This window comes from Lutra lutra, chromosome 9 (assembly GCF_902655055.1).
Source record: "Lutra lutra chromosome 9, mLutLut1.2, whole genome shotgun sequence".
NCBI lineage: Eukaryota > Metazoa > Chordata > Mammalia > Carnivora > Mustelidae > Lutra > Lutra lutra.
The window spans coordinates 12,331,216-12,345,911 of record NC_062286.1 but is presented as its reverse complement, the minus strand read 5'-3'; the positions used below and the strand labels follow the sequence as shown (position 1 = coordinate 12,345,911).

The 14,696-nt window shown below is 51.2% G+C and overlaps 1 protein-coding gene across 4 annotated transcripts in view; it reads left to right on the top strand.

Annotated features, from left to right (window-relative positions):
* CYRIA (CYFIP related Rac1 interactor A) overlaps window positions 1-14,696 on the top strand; it is a 103,587-nt gene that overhangs the window by 29,131 nt on the left and 59,760 nt on the right. The gene's annotated exons all lie outside the window — the stretch shown is intronic.

The window sequence follows — 14,696 nt, the reverse complement described above, 5'->3', positions numbered from 1 at the left end:
GAGGTAATGTTAGTGAGCTACGTTGGTGTACCAGGACCTATCTGGGTGGCATGAGTGTGTTTAAGTCAAATGCACACTCCTCTGCCCTCAGTTATCTTACCATCTAAGAGAGAAAACCAAGGGTGTCTGGGCTCTGTTACAGCACCAGGAAGCGATTGAGGTAGGAAAAAATTATGGAAGTTCAGAGACCGGCAAAGCTTCCCCTGGGGGTCAAGTTTGAGTCAATGGCTGAAGTGGCCTTTGAATGTGGCCTTGAAGGATGGACAGGATTCGAAAATGAGAAGGCAGAGAAGAGAGAACTATTTCAGACAGAGGGAACACTAGAGCAAGGGAGACAGCTGGAAAGGGGGCACTGAGCTGGAGGGAAGGGTGTGGGAAGGAGAGAGACAAGTGGGAGACGGGGCCTGGAATTTTGGCCAGGACCTGATGAAGAGAGTCTTAGAAATTAGATTCTGGGCTTTATTTCTTGGTCAACGGGGAAATCATTAAAGGCTTTGGAGCCACAGAGTGATTTGGGAATAGTTGTGCTGCTTCGGGAAGAGTCATCTGGCTGTGTGTGCAGAACCGTCCAGAAGAAAGAGAAGAAGGACCTAAATTAGGGCAGTGGCAGTGGGAGGAGGGAGGAGAGGTGGGAGGAGGGGTGACGTGAGACTCAGCGGAGGCAGAACCCGCAGGACGTTAACACTCAGGAGTGCCGAGCGCCTGGCCTGTAGCTGGGGCTCTGGGCCCTCCCTGAAAACCACAGGAGCCTTTTGAAGTGCAGTGACCTAGGCAGTCCCTGGTCACTGGTACTTGTCACCTCCGCCCCCCCAGTCCTCCTCTGAACCAGGCGCACTTGAGTTTCACCTCGTTAATGACATAAAGCATGCTTATTTCTGGAACTCTGTGATTAACACAGTTTCTGCACTGAAGAAACAAAGGAGCTCTGCATTCCTGGACTTTAGGGAGGTCATTTTGGAGATGGGAGAGATGAATGCCAGCAAGGGCCCATCCAGGCCACCTCCCGCCCTCGGGCTCTGATTTTTCTGTTGCATCTGGGCTGATCAGCCGCGGAGTGCGGCATCAGCATTTCCTGAATTGTTGGGTGAAGCAGTAGTCAGAGCCCTGGGAAGGGGGAAATGCATGGTGCCACCCTGCCTGGCAGTGCCATAGGAAATGCCAAGTGACCCAGATGGGGCCTGCCTGCTCATTTGCCCAGGCAAATCCACCCTAGGAGCACGGCCTTTATACCAGAGGACAGAAGCCCTCCCGCTGCTCTGCCAGTCTCCCAGCCTCAGCTCGAGTGGGCTCACTCTCAAGCAGGTAATGGCACCCAGGGGGATCCTCACTGATTTCCTGAGGTTGGAACCCCGGGCTGTGGGGGAAGGGGCTGGCCTGCCGCCAGGACCAGCATCCCAATTCATGTGGCAGCGTAGGGGGACGAGCCTTTGTGGCAAGGCTGGCTTCCTCCTGACTCTGCCCATAAAAGGAGAAAAGTGCTGCTATCTGGTCGGCATTGGGTAGGATTGCTGATGATAAATTTTTTTAAAAGTGTGGATTTTCCCCCCTTTTTTGCAAAGCAGGGGGGGTGGGTGGGGGAGAAGGGGGCGGGGAGAGAAAGAGAGGGAGAGAGGGAGAGAGAGAGAGAGAGAGATTGCTTTCACACAGTTTCTAGGCTGTATGTGCTAACAGATGGATCCAGACTCATCTTTTATCTAGTGTTACAGAAGATAAAACTGAAACTGGATGATATGCTGCCTCTTCAATTTACAAGAGGGGGAAAAAAAATAAAAAAGCTTTTTAAGGGAAGCCCTTATGGTAAAAAAGAACGGTCCAAAATATCGTCTGGCTTTACTCAAAAGACAAAGTACAGTGAGACCATTTAAAAGTGATTTTCTCCCTCTGCCTCCCTGACTTCCCCCAAGTATATGATCTCTGTGTCAGAAGTAGGCCAAGCTTTAAGGCTATCATGAATTACGTATCAAGAGACATTATTACCCAAGAGTCTTGAACAAATGCCCCATGGTTTAAATTTTACGGATATCTTTTTCCCCCTCTCGGTGGTAGCAATTTCAGTCTCTGCCTTCTTCCTTAGATGGAAAAGGAAAGTGTTTTAGAGAATGCAGGAGGAGACGAGACGTTATGCTAATAAAGGTAATTGTGCAATGATGGGAAACTGCTCTGTTCTCTTGGAAGGAAGCTTTTGTCCCGCACCCACTGGCCCTGCGCTCCAGGTACTGGGCCTGCTCCGGCTTTGTCTTGTCTGATTTTAGCAGGAGTCAGACTCCCACAGAGTAGGGCTGACTGAGAGGGACAGCACATGAACTAGGCATCCGTACACCCACCCCTTAGGACAGATAGCCTCTGAATATCAAGTGTGCTTTCCCGACTTCTCTCAGAGTCAAGAAGGGCTTTCTGAAACTAATTCTTTGATCTGAAATTGGAGCCATCCACTGGGTCAGGAGGACAGGCAGGTGCCTGCTGTTTGCTTTTTTGCCTCCTTAGAGCCCTCGAAGGGGTCAGAACATTAGCCCCGAACACAAGTGCTGAGGGCACGTGCATCCCCGGCACAGTACTGGGTAGGGCGTCCAGATAAGAACGCCTCTGGCTGTAGGAGGGGGTGTTCTCTGTCCAGGCCCCATAATCTCCCTCCCAATTCATCCTTCTGGAGTGGGTATTTCACAGTGCCTAGCTCTCCTTGAGATAGCCTGGGAGAAGCTGGTTATGATTCTTTATATAGGCTTCTCATCTTTTTTTAATCTTTAATAATCCTTTTATTAACTGTCTCCTTTTATTCTTCTTATGCTTTGGGATATGGTGGGCACACCACGTTTTTAGCATTTTAGAGATGAAATAATTGGAAGCTGGAGCGGAAATGCAATGGACTATGGTCCCTGTCCCTCGAGCAGTGAAACACACATACACATCCATACAGGCATACCTGTGATCTAGAATACGAGCCTGATGGTATCGCCCCACCACGGGAGAACAATAAAAGGGGAACCCTACGATCCAGCTCCCATTCGGAAGGGAGGGTCCTTTCTGAGGCTTTGCCGGTACTCTGTCTTCTAGCTCAGCCCCCGTCTCGAGCTTCCATTCAGGCTTCCCTCCCACCGCACCCCATCATGTTCGCACACTCCAGCCTTACCCCACCGCATGGAGTTCTTACTTTGTGAGCCATATCATTTCTGTCCATACATATTGCCTCCTTGTTACCTGAGCCCGAGCACCACCCCCTTCCCACTCTCCTTCACACGTTCCTCATTTCCATGGCTATGTCCTGCGTGGATTCCGGACTCAGTGCAGGTCCTCCTAGGAAGCCTTCATCCCCCAGATTCCCACCATGAGGCTCAGGCATCCATTACTGGCATGGTCACATCAGCCCATTCATTCCCATTGCAACAGCTGCCACATTGTATCTTCATTGTCATTTCATGTATGTCTATCTTTTCTCATAGCTCAGGAGCTGCTAGCGAACATGATGGAGTCACCAAGCTTTGCTCTCAGAATCTTCATCCTAGAGAAATTCAGGAAGATAGCAATCGGCTGCAGGGTGGGTCATGGTGGGATTCTTCCTCCCTGTCACTGTTCCTCTGGATATACCCCAAACAAGGAGTCAGCCCACCAGGCCAGGTTTGGTGACTGTCCTGTGTACCATCAGGTGTGTGGCTGCTTTTAGGCCCCAAGATGAGGTCACCACTGCTGCCCCATTTATCACCGCCCCGACCCAGGCCTTTGGTACTGTGCCCAGCTGATACATTTGAGAAAGTTCATCTCCAGATCCGTGGTGTCTGATCTATCACTGAGTCAACAAAGTCACTGGGGGAGAAGCAGGTCATTAGGATAGAAGGAACGCGGTATTCAGGCCGACAGACCTGAGTGAGAATCCCACTTCTGCCACGAATGGGTGATCTGTGTGATCTCAGGAAATTGACCTTAATGCTCGGAGCCTTTGTGTCTGTCTCAGTAAAATGAGGGAGCTGTTTGTTAATGACAAGAGATTATGTTGTAAAGTACTTGGTACTTAAAGGAGATTCAAAGCTGTTGAGTGTTAGTAGTATGAAAAACAATCCAGCTTCCAATCTAAGAAATCAGATTATTAAAAATATAGTAAAAGGATTTTACCGTCACTGATGAAGAAAGCCATCATGGCATTGCTTTAGACATTATGACTTTAAATTAAAAAAAGAAAAGAAAAGAATCTGTTCAAGGCAGGAGCATCGGAATAACAAAGAAAAATCTCCAGCTGTTTGGCCTTCCACACATTTCCTTATTTCTCTTAGCCTGGGTTGCCTTATCTCCATGACGGGCATAAGGAGACCCGTGTTGCCAGGGTGTGGACATGAGAAATGAGTGAGAGAGGAGCGGTTGAAAAGGCCACGTGCAGCCAAGGACAGAGCTGGTTCTCAGTAAGTGGTTTTGGAATTTCTTTCCCTGAAGCTGTTCTACTCCCATCTGTGAATTCTGCCTGGATTGTAACCAGTTTATTCCTGAGCTCCAAGTAGCCTTGGAGTTTGGTAGAAGGACCTGAACAAGAGCCTCTTCTGGGCACTCAAAAATACTGCATCAGCCAGAGAGTCAGTAAGAAACTCAGCAGCGGGCCTGGGGCAGCCTGCCCCCCATCCCTGGGCCTCCAGCTCCTCGTCCACACGCTGCAGGAGGAGGGCAGACAGTCGCCCAGGTGGCTTCTAGCTCTGGCATCCTTGGAGTCTAATTTATAGCTGAGTGAGTTGTCATTCACAGACCAGGAAGGGCCAAATTACCCTCATTACTCTGCTCGCAGCTCTGGTGCCTGAGAAGCCACTGGGTCCTGTCACATCTAGAATTAGCTCTGAACCCTTGGGCTTTTAATTAAAGGGCTTTGTGAGTCAGATGGTTTATGGTCAGATTCAGATCTTCAGGGAGACACGCAGGGAGGTCCTCTCTCCTGTCATCTCCTCCTTGAGAAATCGGCCGCTTCTCCCAGCACAGAGGCAAGGAGCTGGGAGATGTGTGGGGGTCTTCCAGAAAGGGCTTGTGGCTCAGCCTGGCCCCGAGGCCGCATGGGCTCGAGGCCCCAGAGGCTCAGGGACCATTGATGTGTGGCCCGCCCCGGCTTTTTTTCCCTCAGAGTTTCTGGGCTGTGCCTGCCAGGGCTGCTTCGGCTGTGGCTCCCCACGGTGGCCGCAGCGACAGGAGTGGATCTTACCCAGCGCTGTTTCCGCTTCGGCTGGCTTGTGCTAAGTGCATTTGCAATCCCATGTGGTCGAAGGGATAAAAGGACTGTCTTAAAAAAAAAAAAAAAAGTGGTTTCTGAATGTGTGGAAAGCAAGGCTGCCTGCTGTGTGTTTTTAACAATTGCCTCCCTAGGGGAGGGTTGAAAACCTCACCTTTCAAGATGTTTCAACTCAGATTAGAAAGTAACTTTAATAAAATTGCTCTTCTGACCACGGCTGCTGCGATTGCCAGACTGGTGATTATTTGTCTAACCCGAGTCTCCAGGGCTGGAACTGGACACCATGTCCCTCCCAGAGGAGGTGAAATTGTGTTAGTTACATCCTTCCACCTGGTGTCACCTTGGGGGGAGGGGATGCGCATGCGCACTGGAGCGCGGGCTTTCAGGAAGGAGCACATCAGGATTTCAGACCAGTTCACTTTTCCCACAATCTATTACTGAGCATATACTGTGTGCCCGGCACCGTATCTTGTCCTGGTCCTTTCTTTCTGTCACCTGCGTCCCAGTGTTCTGTACCCATCTGCTGTCTGGGTAGGATTCCTGTAAACTGATCCAAGTCCCCTCAATGTTTCTCCCACATGCCGATGTATTGAGGGACCTTGAATGGGCCACTGTGTGGTGCCACAGGGAAGCATTAGCCTGGCGAGGGCTTTGATCACCTCTTCAGGTAGGTACAGAACAGTTAGAATGTGTGAAAATCTTCCATGGAGGTTTTGCAACTTCGGCGCTACTGACATTTGGGCCAAAATCAGTCTTTTTTTTTTTTTTTTTTAAAGATTTTATTTATTTATTTGACGGAGAGAGATCACAAGTAGGCAGAGAGGCAGGCAGAGAGAGAGGAAGGGAAGCAGGCTTCCTGCTGAGCAGCGAGCCCAATGCGGGACTCGATCCCAGTACTCTGGGATCATGACCTGAGCCGAAGGCAGCGGCTTAACCCACTAAGCCACCCAGGCGCCCCAAAATCAGTCTTTATTGTGGGAGACTCTCAGGGCTTTGCAGGATGTTCAGCAGCGTCCCTGGCTTCTACCCTGGGTGCCAGGAACACCACACACACGCTCCAGCTGGGACAGCCAAAAATGTCCACAGACATTGCCAAATACGTCCTCAGACTTTACATTTACCGAAACTCCCTTCTGTCTATTGTCCTAGTTTATGTAGTTAGGCGGAAGGATTTTCTTTTGCTCCCCTTTTATAGCTAAAGTAATTGAGGGCCAGGAAGGGAAGAATTGCCTATCAAACAGTGAGTCAGGGAAAGAGCTAAGGTTATAATTTAAGTTGCTGTCTTCCCAACCCAGTGTCCTTCTTGTGGATCCACTCAGTGGTGTGGTGGTGAATGTTTAGTCACTGATGCTCTGGGAAAAACAAAAGCAAAGCAAACCTGATTGGGAGTGGTTGCCAATGTCATGGTGCAAGTACCCCCACCATGGCCAGTTTCTTCTCAAAAAGACATCCCTGAACCGGAAGTTGGGAGGAGACATGCATAATTGGCTCTGGTTGGCCGGTGCCAGCTGGTTCCAGGATGCCACTGGGCTCACGTGTGCTTCTGCTCAGATAGCTTTGCTCTCTCCTGGACTGCTTCTACCCCTTCCCACTTCCCCGTCCACAGATACACTGACACTGGAAGGTGCCATGGGGAAGCATTAGCCTGGTGAAGGCTTTGATCGCCCCTTTGGATAAGCACAGAACAGTTAGAGTGGAATTTTCTCCCTCTCCTGTTAACATTTGGTTTCATAATCTTCCCACCTGAGGATCTTCAGAAGCAGGAAAGCTCTGGTCTTAGGATCGCCTGGATTGAATCAACTCCTGCGCAGGAGCTACGTAAGGGCTGTTGGTCAGCATCCATCATATTGAGTGTGAGGTGCCTGGAGATATGGGGTAGTGATGGCCACAGGGCTATTGCACATACCCTTTTGGGAGATGGGTATAGGGAGTAGGCTAGAGTTTTAGTCTGGATATGAACTTGAACTTCTGTAAGACCCAGTCTCCACACCTGTAAAGGGAGAACTAGCTTATGTCGGGAGCCTCGGGTGTGCTCACCTACTCCATTGCTTGAAGGATTGCCTGGTTATCATTATAGTATCAGCTCATCAGGCTTAAGAACTCAGCTGGTCTTGGCTTTTTCCACTTGGTTGTGGTTCAGTGCCATATGCTCCTTCTCTCTGGTCCAGCCTGAGATCTTGGGGAGCTGGGACTGTGGGAAGAACCTTCACCTGGGTTATTGAAAGACCTGGATTCTCATCCCAACTTTGGTACCACCTCATTCCACAACCTTGGGAAGCAGTTCAGTGTGACTAGAATGTGGGTGGCCCCGCGGGAAGGGTGGGAGCATGATGTGGCATTTGGAGTTTCTCCTGAAGGCGGTGAGAAGTGCTGAAAGAGAAGACACATCATCAGAAGTGTGCTTTAGAAATTTCTTTCCACAGAGCACAGGGCCAGAGTCCAGGCAGGATGAAACTAGTTAGGGAGTGATACAACAGTCCAGTCAAAAAGTGAGGGAGCCCCCCACAGGCACTAATGCAGAGTGGCACAGACAGAAAATGCTGTGGGAGTTCAGAGAAGGGAGAGGTCAGCAGAGTATCAGAGAGGACTTCCTGGAGGAGGTGAGGCGGCTGCTGACTTGGAAGAATGGAGATGTATGGAGGTGTAAGCCTAAGGCTGCAGAACAGGCAAGAAAGCACAAAACTGCAGTAAAGCCCGTTGGGCTTAAACTGAGACTTTGTGTAGAGGATGGCGATGTAAAGGACCCGGTGACGGAAAGAATGCGAGGCTTTGGAAAGTGCATTCTTGTTAGAAGGCCGTGGGCCTCACAGGAAAGCACATTCTCTTGTCATCCTTCCACGGGGCTCAGATCAGAGGCGTTTTCCTGCCTGCAGCTCCCACTTGCTTTTTTGCCTTTGGCAAGGTATGGGGTGTCTGGGACCCTGACAAGGGGTGCCCATTCTCACCCCCTGCAGCCCTGTGCTGTTGAGGAAGGCACTGTCTCTCTGAAGCTTGAGGGTGAAGGCTATGCTGAATGCTGATGGATGACTCCCGATTCTCCCCGCAGTGGGGGGCCCAGGAAGGGACCAGCTGTGCTGGTGCGTGAGCGCAGTCCCCAGGGTTTGTCTGCCTAGGCCAGGGTGACCGTGGTCCCCGGCGATAAGCCGTCTCCCAGCTGTCGCAGGTAGGTTCTCAATCACTCCTCCCTGGGTTGACTGTGACCCTTTGCCCTTACTAAGAAGGATGGAAAGGCCCCATTGTCTCGCATGCCAGATTCATGACAGCGTGTCTGTCCCTGTCCACGAGGCGAAGGACAGCCAGCCTCACGGCGTCCGAGGTAACAGAGATGGGGGCTTCCCGTGGAGGGTCAGGAACCAAGAGTTTGCTGGGAAACAGCACGAGCTAGGTAGCACAGTCTCTGAGGCTCACGTGAGTAAACAGGGAAGGGAAAATGACTCACCCCGGCTGGAACCATCTGGAATCAGTAGTAGCATGAGGACAGATTCCAGACACCCTCTGGACCTCAGAGTGTCCCTGTTGGATTTGGATTCAGATCCGGCCATTAGACAGGAGGGGAACCATTTGCCTGGTTTAGCAGAGACCTGCCTTGGAAGAAAATCACTTTCTCAAATGGCCGTATGTAACCTAGGTTAGGCTCTTACTCCATAGATGGGCTCCACCGATGGGCTGTTCTAGACAGCCCGAGTCCCGAGTTCCAAGGCCTTCTTCATTACGCAGGTGGCAGGGAGTGACCTTCCCGCTGTCGTAGAGATGTGGGATCAAAGCAGAGATGGGAGCCCGGTTCACGAACTTCTCAATCCACAGTGCTCTCTTTCCCTCCGGTCTCACGGCAGAGGCGCTCTCTCTATCAAACACCCAACAGAAGCCACCTAGAAAGTGCCCTCTGTTGCTACAGGCCAGGGGCTGGTGGGGAGTTCATAGGTGGTTTGCGGCGCTCAGATGGCGTCAGACGTAGGACACAGGTGCGGCGTTGGGAGCATGAGTGCCGCCGATGTTGGCACAGTATGCGGGAACCCATCCCTGCCACAGGGACTTGGATGGCAAATGACTCCAGCTGGACTGGCTTTCAGATTACGCTCAGTGCAATCTGGCCATGGCAACATTTCTTAGTTTCTTACTCCTGGGCAGCCCTGGCCTTGAACTTCAAAGCAATCCTTTACTCTCATTGTCCAGGCCCACTTTGCCCAAGTAGTGAGGAGCAGTTATATTTTCTAAAGTTCACATGAAATGGACAGACAGAGGCCAAGGTGCAAAGAAGTTACAGTTCACAGCTGATAGGCTCAAGACCCCAGGCACTTGCCACAGCTTCATCCCCCCACTAACACTTGGAAAAGTGTTTGATGTGCTAACTCACGGGCAGCATCCCAGGAAGTACCAGTGCGGGTAAAACCCTTCATAGCCTGACACCCGTCTCTTTTCCTGCTGTCTCTGCTACCTCTTTCCCTCGTCCCCAGCCACGCTGAGCCTTCAAGGAAGCCAAATTTTACAATCAATCCTTGTCATTTTTGTGGGACCCTGGGCTAGTTACAAGAGCTATAACTCCCCCTTGAAGATAAGTAAGACATCCCTTTCCTCTTAACCAGCTCCCTGTCCAGTGGCAAAGAGAAAAATACGGACATAAGTAGCTTTGATGCTTTAGAAGACAAAGCTCATTTGATCTTCAAAGTGGCCCAGAGAAGCTGCTGGTATATATTGCTGAAAGATCTGCATTTAATAGACTTTCCATCTGCAGATCAGAGGGAAACAGTGACTAAGTAAAGGTCGCACAGCCCAGCCAAGGCCACACTGGGAGTAGACTTAGGTTTCCCTTACTGCCTATAAAACATTCCTGCTACATCAAGGTGTCCTCTCGGCTTGTGTCACTGGGGATGGTTGGGCACAGCCTCTGCAGGCTGGACTGTCTGTCCCTGTCTTATTGCCGCCTGCCTGTGCAGACAAGGCGGCTGTCCGATGTTGATACCTCAAACCCATTAGGTTTGGCCCTTTCCCTACAGAAAGGCAGTAATCCTGTGGTTGCTGCCCAGGGAGGGAGGAGGGAAGATGGAAATTCCCCTGTTGTCTGAGATTTAATTATACTGACATTCAGGGTCATCAGGGAGAGGATGCTGGCCCCACTCCTTTTCAGAAATGTCTCCCCCTGCCCACCCCAGAGGAGAACCTCCGGTTGACATGATCAATACTGTAAAACATGTTCTTCGCAAAGAGGAGGGAGCCACTATGCCGCTGGTGCCCAGAGAATGAGATGTGAACTTCTTAAATAACTAGGGCCAAGTTTCCTGACAGGTCCAGTCAATGAAGCTGGTGTCCTCCTGTCCTCCTGCCCTCCACATGGGGGGGGCACTTACCTTAGGGCTGTTGAGGTGGGACAGAGAAGACAGACAGATGTTAAGCCACGACCCTGGGAAATGGAACAGATGTGAGCTCAGTGCTCCTGAGCTCTGCTCGAGACCCAGGCTCATGTCCTGGTTCTGCCATTGCCTGCCACTGGCGATGGCCCTCTCACCCTATGCCAGATACACCAGCTGTGAGCTATAGTATGCAGTATTAGGGAGTTAGGGATTGAACTTGGGCTCAGAGGTGTTACCCACCCCCCACCCCAGCTTACTGTCAACCTTGGCTACTCACACTGCCTCTCAAAGTTACTCTCTAAGTCCTTATCTGAATGACCACAGCCATTTCCAGGAGGACCACAGGATGTGTAGCACACGGCCTGGTGCACAGTCAGTGCACAGTGCAAATGAGTGCCATGTTTTGATCCCCTCGCCATCATCCACTCATTGACCTCTGACAGTCTAGAATTGTCTGAGCCCAGACACTCTGGGCTATCACCATCTGGACTCTGGCCTGCTCCCAGGTTGTGTCCCCAGCACAAGAGGCTACATGCCAAGATGCAAGAAACTGGAACCAGTCCCGAGAGCTGTGTCCAGTCCTGGCTTCTCCGCCTACCTGCTGGATGGCAATAGACAAGTCCCTCCCCCTTCTCTAGAACTCAGGGATCCTGTGAATGGCATTAACAGTCATATCAATAGTGGTAATGATAGTACCGATACCAATACCGATACCGATAATGTAGTGGTTTTTTTGGTGTCGCCCCCTCCCCCCCAAAGTCCATGCCCTAACCCCCACAACCTGTGAATATGGCCTAATTTAGAAAGAAGGGTCTCACTTATTCCTCAAATATCATCACTTGCAGAAGCTGCTTCAGGAAGCAGAGAGCAGGCGTTGCTGCCTGTTACTACAGGATGAGGCCTGCGGCCAGTGTCTCTGAGAGCAGCCCCTTCAGGCATGAGTAACCTTCCTCAGCCGCAAGAGTTTCTCTAGAGTCCTCAGAAATCACTAGACTACAAGTGCTGTGATGTTCCTTGATTAAATGAATGCAACCCGCTACGGCCTGATCCTTAAGTAGGGCTTTGTCTCCAGGCCAGATCCCTGGCCAAAGGCTCCAGCTCAGCACCCCCCAGGTCAGGGTCAGCACCTGCTGGTCTTGGAGGAAGGCTGGCTTGTCCTAGCAATGCTATCCCTGAGGAAGTGGGGTCCACCTGGCAGTGGGCCTCAGTTTCTCCAGTGAGGCTGGGTGGCTGCTCCCACACTGCCCTAGGCTGCCCCAGAAAGGAGAGCCACAGAGCCCTCCCGTTTGGGGGACTGACTGGTTATCAGAACAGCTGCACATTCAGGTTCTGGGTGTGAGGGCCCAAGGAACCCAATGGTCCTTTTAAAATATATTGCCAAAACTCGTCACGCCTTGCTTCTTGAATCATAGCGTGACTCCTTTATAATCAAATTACATCAGCCTATTTTATATGTAGGGCCTTTGAGCCCAGCAGATTTAGAAGGCATTCTGCTGAGCATAGGAGAGTGAGTGGCTGCAAAGGGGCATTTATGTGGGTTGGAAAGCAGGGGGACACCCAGGAGAGTCCAGCACAACTAGGCATACAAACAAGCAACCCCACAAACAAGGCCCTGTGGATTATGTGGGGGTTGACCAGATGTCTTGTGGGCCCAGGCCACTCCTGCTCTCTGTCTGTTGTCCCAGAGGTATCATTAATACCCCCTTTTCACTCTGAGAAGGATCTGGGTTTGGCTGATAAATCACGTGGTCACCCTAATTGTGTGTCATCTTATATGTGCATTCAACAGAGATGCAGTGTGGATGATATATTTGAAGAAAAGTCTATATCTATCTGTGTGCTCCAATGGCTTCGAGGCTGGCTGTGTGCGAGCACGGCTGCACCCTGTGACTGAGGCATGTCCCTGTCTCGTAACATACGTGCCTTCGAGGTGAAATCATGGGCCAAAATGTCAAATAGAGAGTGGTTTAGATCCTTTTTCAAAACTTGCTGGCTTTTTGATGTTGAGGAAATTACTTAGCTTATCTCAACTACCCATTGGGGATAATCATAGAGACTCGACGGTTGGTGTCATTATGTGATAACCCATGCCAAGCAAGTGCTTATTTCTTGATACATGATAAGCTACCAACGTATGGCATTGCCACTATTGTTATTATTGTCATTATTATTATTTCATGACCGTTATTACTGTGGCTTTAGTCCCTCCATCTGTGACATGGTGGTGGATGATCCTTGTCCTGGCCTGCTCCCCCGGTCTTCATGAGACTAAAAGCAAGTAGCATCCCCAGAACCTAGTGTCCCTGGGACTGTGCGTGCTGTCCCAGGCAAGGACTTTGGACAGAGTCTCCCTCGTGCTCCTGCCCAGTGGGGCCATCCCTTTGTGACATGGAAGATGGGTTCCCAAGACATCATCGCCCCTTCCACCCACCCTGAGGACTCTCCCCTTGCTGGCCCTCCTCGGCCCAGCCTACTTCCTCTTCCCGTGAACAACGCTGTATAAACACTAAGGCCAGAACATCACTTACTGTAGGGGGAGGGGGGTGCCACCCAAGAAGGGGCAGGGTCCAGATTCCCGGGTGGGCCTGTGGGGCACCTCTCAGTGTTCTCCACCTGGGGAGCTTCCTCCCTTCCTGTGCCTCTTGAACGAAGGTGTCCTCTGTTCCCAGGGTCCTAGCTTTATTCCCTGGCTCTTTCCATTAATTTGCTTTTCTGTATGCCTCGCCCTTTCTTTCTTTCTTTCTTCTTCTTTTTCTTTGAATGTGACTGCTCTGAAAGGGAGGATTCCCTAGTGGTTGAGAGCAGGAAGTCCACCCGGACTGCCTGAGTTGAAATCTTGGCTCTACCTACCACCCAAAAGCTGAGTCCCTCGGAGGAGCACATCAGTGTCCTTATCTGTGAAAGGGGGCAAGAGGGATATGTCTCTTGTGTGGTTGCTGGGAGGTATCAGGGGTCACTAAACCTAACAATGCCTGATGCCCAGGGGGTGCCTGCTGAATGGGGGCTATTTGTATCCTAAAATCCTGCCCGTTCCTATTTCTTCATGTCCCCGGGTATTCTTGGTGCCGTGGGACTGAGGCTGCAAGGAGGTGTCCTGGACCGAGTCTAGGCTCTGCTGCTGGGTCGTGGGGACTCTCGGGAGCAAGCCACCCATGCTGGGCCTTCTCACCGGGCTCTGCCTTCTCTTTGGTGTGCCCCTGCCCTGCCCTTTCACTTCTGGAGCCTTTCAAAAGTGGAAGACACACAGCGGTTCTGAGCTCTCAGCGCCTCCACTGAATAGGGCAGGGACATATAACATGGAGAAAAAGCTACACGTCGTAGACAGGAGGTCAGGAGATGCCTGTCATCGTCTGGGTTCTGTGGTGTGACCCTGGATTAGTCCTTTCGTGTCTCTGGATTTCAGTGTCCCCGGTTTCAAAATGGGGGGCAATGACCCCTCTAAAAAATGACCCAGAATGAGGGTGGTACAGAAGCGAGGGCCCCTGACGGTCTCAGGTGGCACAGGCGATGTGGCCGCAGCCCCGACGACAGTCCACGTGGCTGGGGACAGAAGTCACTCAGCACTGGGGTTGTGTGAGGTTGTGCTGCTTGTGGGGACCCGAGACGGGAGTCGTAAGGGTCCTTCCCTGCTGACCTCTGCGCTCTCTGAGGGACATCTGGCCTAAGGGTGACTCACACAGGAAGCCATCAGCCGTCACTTCAAAAGCTTGGGCTCCTCTCAGAGATGGGCTTACTTCGCGTTGCTCTCTGTTTGGATCGTGGGGGAGTAATTCACCAAGTTGAGGGCAGATCCTCCGAGAAAGCCCCTCCCTGAGAAGGCCTCTGTGACCACATCAGTCAGATGGAAGGAGGTGAGCTGTGCTGGGGGCTGGATAAGATCATAAGTGACCCAAATGCTGGTCCGTGGACCAGAGCCAAGATGGTGACATCAAAACTCTCCAGAAGCTTTGACCACCACTTCAGGATGGAATTGTACTTTCTGTTAGCTTCTCCAGATGCACAACGAGTTTGGGAACTGCTAGCGTGGGTGGGACTAGGCTTGCCTGTCAGAGGGCTCCTCGTTACTGTCCCCTTCCTGGTCCCCATCAGGAGGCTGGAAGTGTTAACAGTATTAGCCCTGTGGAAGGATCAGGTTACGATTAGGGTTATCTATT